Source organism: Rutilus rutilus (genome assembly GCF_951802725.1).
Source record: "Rutilus rutilus genome assembly, chromosome: 1".
In the NCBI taxonomy this organism is placed as follows: Eukaryota; Metazoa; Chordata; class Actinopteri; order Cypriniformes; family Leuciscidae; genus Rutilus; species Rutilus rutilus.
The window spans coordinates 57255647-57264246 of NC_140209.1; the positions used below are offsets into that span (position 1 = coordinate 57255647).

The 8600-nt window shown below is 36.3% G+C and overlaps 2 long non-coding RNA genes across 4 annotated transcripts; one reads left to right on the forward strand and one right to left on the reverse strand.

Annotated features, from left to right (window-relative positions):
• Window positions 1–1123: 1123 nt before the first annotated feature.
• On the forward strand, window positions 1124–4955 carry LOC311286613. Of its 2 annotated transcripts, XR_014626599.1 has the most exons (4): window positions 1124–2347; window positions 2992–3067; window positions 3819–3888; window positions 4489–4955. It is a non-coding gene; the product is annotated as an uncharacterized lncRNA (long non-coding RNA). The 2 variants fall into 2 exon arrangements; XR_014626600.1 differs by lacking the exon at window positions 1124–2347 and having other exon boundaries at window positions 2933–3067; window positions 4489–4954.
• Window positions 4956–6876: 1921 nt separating this feature from the next.
• Window positions 6877–8374, reverse strand: LOC311286616. Of its 2 annotated transcripts, none has more exons than XR_014626601.1 (3): window positions 8251–8374; window positions 7981–8096; window positions 6877–7285 (listed from the first exon to the last, which is right to left on the reverse strand). It is a non-coding gene; the product is annotated as an uncharacterized lncRNA (long non-coding RNA). The 2 variants fall into 2 exon arrangements; XR_014626602.1 differs by having other exon boundaries at window positions 6878–7285; window positions 7981–8093; window positions 8251–8356.
• Between the last annotated feature and the right edge of the window lie 226 nt (window positions 8375–8600).

Below are 8600 nucleotides of genomic sequence, written 5' to 3' on the forward strand. Positions count from 1 at the left end.
TTCCCATGACTAAGAAAGTGTTCTCCCTTCCACCATAACCCCCAGTCAACTTCATTATCTAAATTACTGTGGGTTTCTTGCAAAAAAATAACATTTAACTCTTTCAAATGAATAATCTCAGAAAGAAAAACAAGTTTTTTCATATCCCTCATCCCATTCACATTTAGTGATCCTACTCGTAAGATCTCCATCAGAAAGAGAGAGGAAAGAAAGAAGCAAAGAAAAATTAACAAAGTGAAACCCATCATGAGTCTTTAACTTTCCCCCTCGTTAGTTGCTCTTTTCCAAACATTTTCAATTTTTGTCTAGCAGATGTGATGTGTTTCTTAAGCCGAAACCTTTTCTGTTGAGAGAGTTCAGTACAATTACTCCTTTTTCAGGCCCAAGCTACCGAAGAAACAAATTTCTCAAGATCAGGAAAAAAATCACCAATTTCTACTCCTGCTTTCCCTTTTGTTTCATCAAGAAAACTATTAATTTGTTCAACAGTGTACAAATCACTTTCTCTTACTCTATCCATCTCAGACCACTGTTCATCTCTCACGCTATCTTCAGTACTCTGAGATAAACCATCCATTTCATCTCCTACGTCCTCCTCTGAACATTTTGCCTGAGTCACTAAAGAGTATTGTAGCACATCCTCTACACTGCATTCATTCACCATCCTATCCATAGCACCACAAGCACTAGCAGGCTTTTCAACAGCATAACTACATCCAGGTTGATCATCACTCACGCTTTTAGAAACAGATCCACTCACCTCATCTTGTTCCTTCACCTCCTCCGTCACTCTATCAATCTGCACAGTGTCTTGTCTATTCCTTTCAATCGCTTGAAGTTCTCCATTTGATTCTTCAGCTCTACGTTAGATGCAATCTTTAAAGGCTGAGGTTCATCGCGCACTTTATGCGGACACGAGAAGCGCTTATGTCCGACATCGCCACAATCAAAACATTTCAAACTCTCTGTGCTCGCGTATACCATATACGAATTATCTTCGTGTTTGACTCGAAAAGAAACTTCTAAGGATCGATCTTGGGAGCTTAGGAACATAAAAATTTGACGTCGAAAAGACAATACATGCTTTAGCGCCGTATTTTTGCACCCTAATGGAATCGTTCTCATGGGACTTGCAATTTTCCCAAATCGTAGAAGTTCTTTTATTATTACATCGTTGGAAACAAACGGCGGGACATTTGAAATTGTGATTTTAGTAGCTGGGGCAGACAGCGGTGAAACCGGAACAAAAGCCTCTTTCACCCACAATCCGTCCACAGTCAATTTATTCACTAACACTTCAGCTTTCAAAAATACTACGACCGCTTTGTTCATTTGCGAGCCAGAGATTATGTTATCAAACCCAACCTTTTTTCCTACCGCCACCAACAAATCTTTGACTGTTACACCCGCCTCTGGCACACACCTGCACCCATTACGAAGGGATAAGCAGGCCGTTCCTTGCGCCGGAACGGCTGCCATACCGCACCCAAGTTTGTTTTTTTTTTTTTAACAAATAACATAGGGGGAAAAGAAACAAAGAAAAGAAACAAAATCAAAGAAAAAGAAGGGAAAAAACCCCAAAAGAGAAAGAACGCTCTCCAACACCACCACACACGACCTCACCCTCACCCCAACCTGGTCTCACAGGATTCCGTGAAATGTCCACGGGCCCTTAACTCAAAATCCGTGTAGCCATCACGGAATCGCCCCAAATTCCGTGATGCAGCCACGGATATTACTCCAATGCAAGTCAATGACACTGACCTTCCGTGGTCCACACACGGATAACCGTTTCAATGACGGAGTACAGATCTCACTCAACGGATGTGCTTTCTCATTTGGAAACGCAACATTTGAAGTATTTGTTTCTTTTCCAACATTAAATGCCATAATGACGTTAACCTGATCTGTTATTGTAGCTATTGCATTGTCCTGTCATCATAAAATTTCGGTTTGTTTCAGTTAGCCTAATCAAAGTCCCGTGATGACACCACGGACCTCAACAACCTGACCTCGCTCATGGACGTTGTAATGTTGCTGGCTTGTTTAGGAACTTATAAGCTTTAGGTCGACTGTGTTGCAATGGCATGTAATTAACTTGACATTTTGTCTCGTCCTGTCATCATAAAATCCAGTTTGATGGCGTTTTACACCTATTGCTCGCTTGTCAGATCTAAAATCTGTGACAGGAGCACGGAGTGAGTCTGTGGTGAGACCACGGATAACTCCAACGCGCAAGTCAATGACACTCATCTTCCGTGGTCCACACACGGATACCCGTTTCAATGACAGAGAACAGATCTCACTCAACGGACGTGCTTTCTCATTTGGAAACACAACATTTTAAGTATTTATTTCTTTTCCAACACCAAATACCATAAAGACTTTAACCTCTCTGTTATTGTAGCTATATTGCATTGTCCTGCCATCATACAAATTCAGTCTGATTTTGTTAGCCTAACTGAAGTCCCGTGATGGCACCACGGACCTCAACAACCTGACCTCACTCACTGGATGTTGTAATGTTGCTCACTTGTTTAGACACTTGAAAGCTTTATGTCGACTGTGTTGCAATTTTGTCTTGTCCTGTCATCATAAAATCCAGTTTGATGGCGTTTTACACCTATTGCTCGCTTGGCTATAGTCAGATCTAAAATCTGTGATAGGAGCACGGATTGAGTCTGTGGTGAGACCACGGATAACTCCAACGTTCGTGATATGGTCACGTAATTTAATCTCTTGATTCGTGCCACGGACACGTTTATTTCGTTATTTTTCGTCTTTCGTGATCACAGCTCGATTCTTTCTGCCTGTCGGCTGCAGCAAGCTGTTTAATCAACATTTATTCACGAGATCTTATCTTATCGTGGTTTATGTATTATTATTTTTTTTTTTTTATGTTAGGCCTATGTTATTATTTCAGTCTTATTGCCAGGGAAGCTGGATTGCTTTGCTGTTTATTTATATTTTTTTTAAATGATATTTTATCAGTAGGAAATCGCGCTGAAGAAGTCTCGTTCCGAACACATCGCGATATTTGGCATCAGTTCACGTGTGTCAGCTGTTGGTAAGTAGCCTAGTAAATAAATACCTAAATACGCTGTCCTAATAATGTGTGATATAGGCCTAATGTCTTTTCTATTTGTCGATATTAATCTGCCATTATATCTGCCATTTCCACGGAGACTTTGCTTCATTGCTTTCTAATTCAAAATAGGGTGATTAAACACTGCCTGTCACGTGACGTGCTATAGGCCTAGATATTCATATCAGATTAAAAATAGTACAATTAGTTCCAAAGTTGTATTTGTAGTAGAAGCACAGTAAAAACAACACTTACCATGCTTTTACCACAGTAACATTAGTTTTGCTGTGATAAAGTGTAGTAAAAAGACAGTAATCACAAAACTTACCGTGCTTTTACCACACTATTGGTAGTTTTAATGTGATACTTATTGCAAATGCACAGTAACCACAACACTTACCATGCTTTTACCACAGTAACCCTAGTTTTACTGTGATAGGGTGTGGTAAAAGGACAGTAACCACAAAACTTACCATGCTTTAAACCTCAGTAACCTTAGTTTTACTGTGATTGGTGTAGTAAAGGACAGTAATCACAAAATTTACCATGCTTTTACCTCTGTATTGATAGTTTTAAAGTGATATTTGTTGTAAATGCATATTAACCACAACACTTGCCATGCTTTTAATGCTTTATAATGTAACATCCAATATTTGTAAGGTAAATCATTACTTTTTCCTTTAAATAATCCTATATATTATACATAATGATATTTTATTTTCTCTTTTTTCAGCTGAAAAGACCAAAAGGACCTGGAAGTAAACGGAGAAGACGGACAGCTGCAAAGGCAAATATTCACAATGGTATGTATGTGTTGGGTTTTAACCCTAAATCAAACATTTTATCAAGCATTTGTTGTTTCTTAAAACTTTTCTCACAAAACCCATAGCCCAACCAGTACAAACATAGTCTGCAAGTTTTAATAATTTACGAGATTTAACAAGTTGTCAAATTCGTATGATACTCGATTGTACGAGTATACAAATATGTATATTTGTATACTCGTACAATCCTGCAGCTTTTACTCCTAGTGCTGTCATTGGCTACTGCCTCAATTCCTGTACATATTTATTGCGATATTTGTAAATCAGTTGCCCCACTTCTTGGAAAGTTGTCGGATGTCCCACACACTGTCAGAAAGTTTATATTAATTGCAAATTGGTCCCCATCTGTTTATGTTCCAGTGATACATGATACTTGTCACATGACATCAGATACTAGATTATTTTGTCATAATCAGATCAGTTACACTGCTGATAACTGTCCCCTTTGCATGTAAATCATGTTCATATGATTATTGCTTGCTATTAAAGACATACTTTTATACATAGAAATGCCCACATATCAGTGAACTTATAACATAAAAATGCTTTTAACATTTAATTATGCAACACTCTTTACAGAAAACATATCCCACGGTTATGGATAAACTCACAACGTCATCATCAAGTCATGTGCTGGGCACATTGGGCAACAAGTGTCCTCTAACGTATTCGATCCGTGGCCAAGTTCTTCACATCTTCCCATGGGACTCTGACATTCTTCAGATCTTCGTGAAACATCTGTCTCCGTGTCTTCCTTGGTCTTCCCTGTCTCCTGCATCCTCCTGGTGGTGTCCACTTCATCACTGTGTTTGGGTGTTGTTGTTTGGGCATGCGTAGGATGTGTCCAGCGAGGTGCACCCTTTGCTCTGTCACAGTTTCTGAAAGTCTTCATGTGGAGTCCCATTCCTCCTCAGGATCTCTTTGATATATGCAGAACCAATACTGAATATAGTGATTTATCTTTTTCCATATTGTTAAAGCATTTTGTTTTCTCTTTTCAGCTTCATAAACTGTACTTGATTTCTGCCTAATGCCTTTACAAAAAAGTGTCAGTGTTCATCAGGTGTTTTGCTAAAGGACATATTCATTGCATGGTTACAATACAAGTGACCAATAATCACAAGGATATAGAATGAAAGTTGAGAATGTAAAATGTTGTGCTTATGTTTTTGCCTATTTGTTCTTTAAAGCGACAAAACAAATGTATTTTCACATAACAAAGTTGAATCTCATCTTTTGGTTTGTAAATATATAACTTCATCATAGCAATTTTTTTTTTAACGTTAATGTATGTGTCACTATAATAGATTGCCCCTGTATCTGGATATTTTTAATTAACTGATTTTTATACTGTTGTGTAGTAGTTTTGGCACTACATTTGTCTTTAAACAGTTTGACATTAAATATTGGAATAAGCTTTCAAAATTGTGTCCATTCATTGTGCTTTTGTTACATTTATTTGAATATAATTGATATATCTTTGACTATACATACACTGTAAATGTTAGAAGCACTTTAGTAGGCCTACATGCAATTATCTTTAATTAAAATACAGCAAAACTACCCCTGCTGTAGGACATTGCTTAGAAAAAAGTTTATCTTTCAAATGTTTTTATGCATCAGTCTAATCAAATGAGCAAATTTGTGTCATTGATCATGTGACCTCGTTTTTGGATGGTAACCACACAAAGAAGTCTTTTGTTTTTAAATATGAGCTTTATAATTTAATTAGAAATAATACATGTTTAACAGCCTAAATATTACATATTTATCTATCCCTGCAGCCAGAACCAGAAGAGATCTGTCATCATTTACCATAAATGGGCATGTACTGTAAGTGTGACGCATTTGTTCAGCTGGGTTTTTATTGGCTGTGACTTTATCGCAGAACTTGCTGTGATTGGACAATCGTTTAACCCATATAAACTGGCGCTTCATGATACAAAGTATGGTTTGGTGTTATTATTACATTAGTTATACATTAAGCTAACTATTAAGTGTCTCTATAATGTGAGAAATTACTCCTTTACCGAGATCCTAACCCTAACCCTAAGCATGTCTGCACATTTCAATGAACTACAGGACAGTGTTTCCTGTTCCATTGATAGAATGACAGAGATATGTGGGTAATGTAGTATAAAACGTTTAGTAATAAAACAATAAATGTTAAATAAATAATATATTTAATGGACAACTGGATATCTTCATTGTGCAAACCTTTATGACATATATGAGGGACAGGCTAAAATTTGATATTTTACTGTGAGCACTTTAAAAATAACCTTTATGCCAGCTTTCCATATATATCTGAAAACTGTGGCCAACATTATTTATTATACATAGCATAAGCAGTCGTCCTGCCGATTTTCTCTTTGATACACTAACCGGACTTCGAGTTACAGCCATTTGAAATGTGCATTTGTTTGCTCTTCTGGGGGCCGTTGCTGGGCTGTACAATCTACACAGATCTACACACACTATTACTATTACACAAGGGTAATGCACCATTCAGTAAAACAACAAAAAAACAGTGCCAACATTTCCTTTTCACCCCGATTGCTGCTTATATGCCTGACATCAGTGATATATGCTTTCATTCGAAAAGCAGTAGATGTACTAGAATGATCAACATGGATCATCTTCAATTAAGTGTTAAGTATTTATAGCAAGATAGCCCACTGCAGCCTCTTGTTATTCACATAGCTTCCTTTTATTTCACTGCAAACTGGCATACATGCAAGTATGTGCAACTTTTGTTGCATTGTTGTCCCAGATATCATTAACCAGATCTAAATTTTTATGTCCCAAGTAAAAGAATCATGGTCATTAATTATATGTAGTAATTTATAAGTTATTAATTATATGTAGGCCTAGTTATTTTTTAATTAATTAAACTAAAGAAATAAGAAATTAAAATTTCTCAAATAAAAATGTCTATTTACTGTACCAAACACCACTTTCAATACACAATAGTCACCATACTTTATTAAACAACACTTTATTGGAGGACAAAGCATAAAGTTAATAAAGTAGCAAAAAGACAAATGAGATTCAAGATAAATAAAAATGTGTCTTCAAAAATACATTAACATCATAATAGTCCATTCACAGCTACTGAAGCCATAAAATTAGTGCCAGAGAATCATATTTAGTCACCTACAGAAAACAGATTTGATATTGTGTTGGAAAATAATGATTCATTATCACAGCTAAACTGGTTTCTTGTTCTTCCCTGTACATGTCTCTATCGTGTTCATGTTCTAAACAGTTTGTTCAGTTGAAGAACAGAAGATGTGATCACTGATGTGGTGTAGCTTTTTCTCAGCCAGAGGAAGAAGTCTCAACATCCCATTGTCAGGCGTTCTCCAGTCCTGGTCTGAAAGTAAAACAGAAAACAGAAACCATTCAAATGAAGTTGTTTAATGGATAGTCGGGTCAGCTTATGTTCTGCATGATTTAAAGCAGTGATGGTTTACTCTGGCCCTCAGCGTCCACTGTCCTGCAGATTTAGCTCCGACCACAAACCCACCAGCCTATTGTCTAGAAATAAACCTGAAGTCTTTGGTTAAAATTTTCAGATGTGCTCGATTAGGGTTGGAGGTTAACTCTTAATTAACCTCAAAAAGTAGAATGCAAAGGGCCAGAGTTGCCTGTTCCTTACATAAATTTACAAAGCAGCAGTCAGTACATTATATAATATACACATTGAAGTATATATATATATGTATATATATATATATATATATATATATATATATATATATATATATATATATATATATATATATATATAAAATATAATATTGGAGCACATAATATAAGCTAAGTACTGAACAAAAACAGTTTTACCCATATCAACAGCAACATATTTTAAAAGATTTTTAAGAAAGGCATTGTCTCTTTTGAGCCTTTGCCAGTGATGCTTGATTTCTTTCCAGACAACATACTCTTCTGTCAATTGTTTCAAGAGCTTCACTTGGTCAAAAACCAAGTGATAACCTGTACAATGTAAAATTGTCAACATCAAATTATGTACTATATATTACAGCATTGTTTCAATACAAGACATACCAATGGACTCGCGCACTTTTCTGTCTTCTTTGGGCACCAGCTGTTCCTTCCTCACCCGAAACAAAGGACTTATTCGATTAGCTTGCGTTGATATAAGGACTGGTCTTCCTTCTCTGCTGTAAAACAAGAAAGTCTCGACTTACTCTATGTGCAATTACTATTGTTCCTGAAACATAAATTAAGACAGTATTAAATAAGTTAATTTACCATATGATTCAGGAGAGAACATTTGATGAGTAAATACTGATTGCAATATTCTAGAAACTTCACCTGGGAAGGGCTGATCACGGCAAGATTCGCTGCGACTCACTAGTAGCTCTTGTAATGGTTGGCTCTTAAAAGAGCTGTTGAGTTTGATATTGGTAGAGCTTTAAAAAAAAAGACTAAGCAATCCTGCAAAACAGAAAGGAAGGTCATTTTAATACATTACTTGGAAATAGTCAGTTTATAACTGTAGGATATGTTTTCTGTAAAGAGTGTTGCATAATTAAATGCTAAAAGCATTTTTATGTTATAAGTTCACTGATATGTGGGCATTTCTATGAATAAAAGCATGTCTTTAATAGCAAGCAATAATCATATGAAAATGATTTACATGCAAACGGGACAGTTATCAGCAG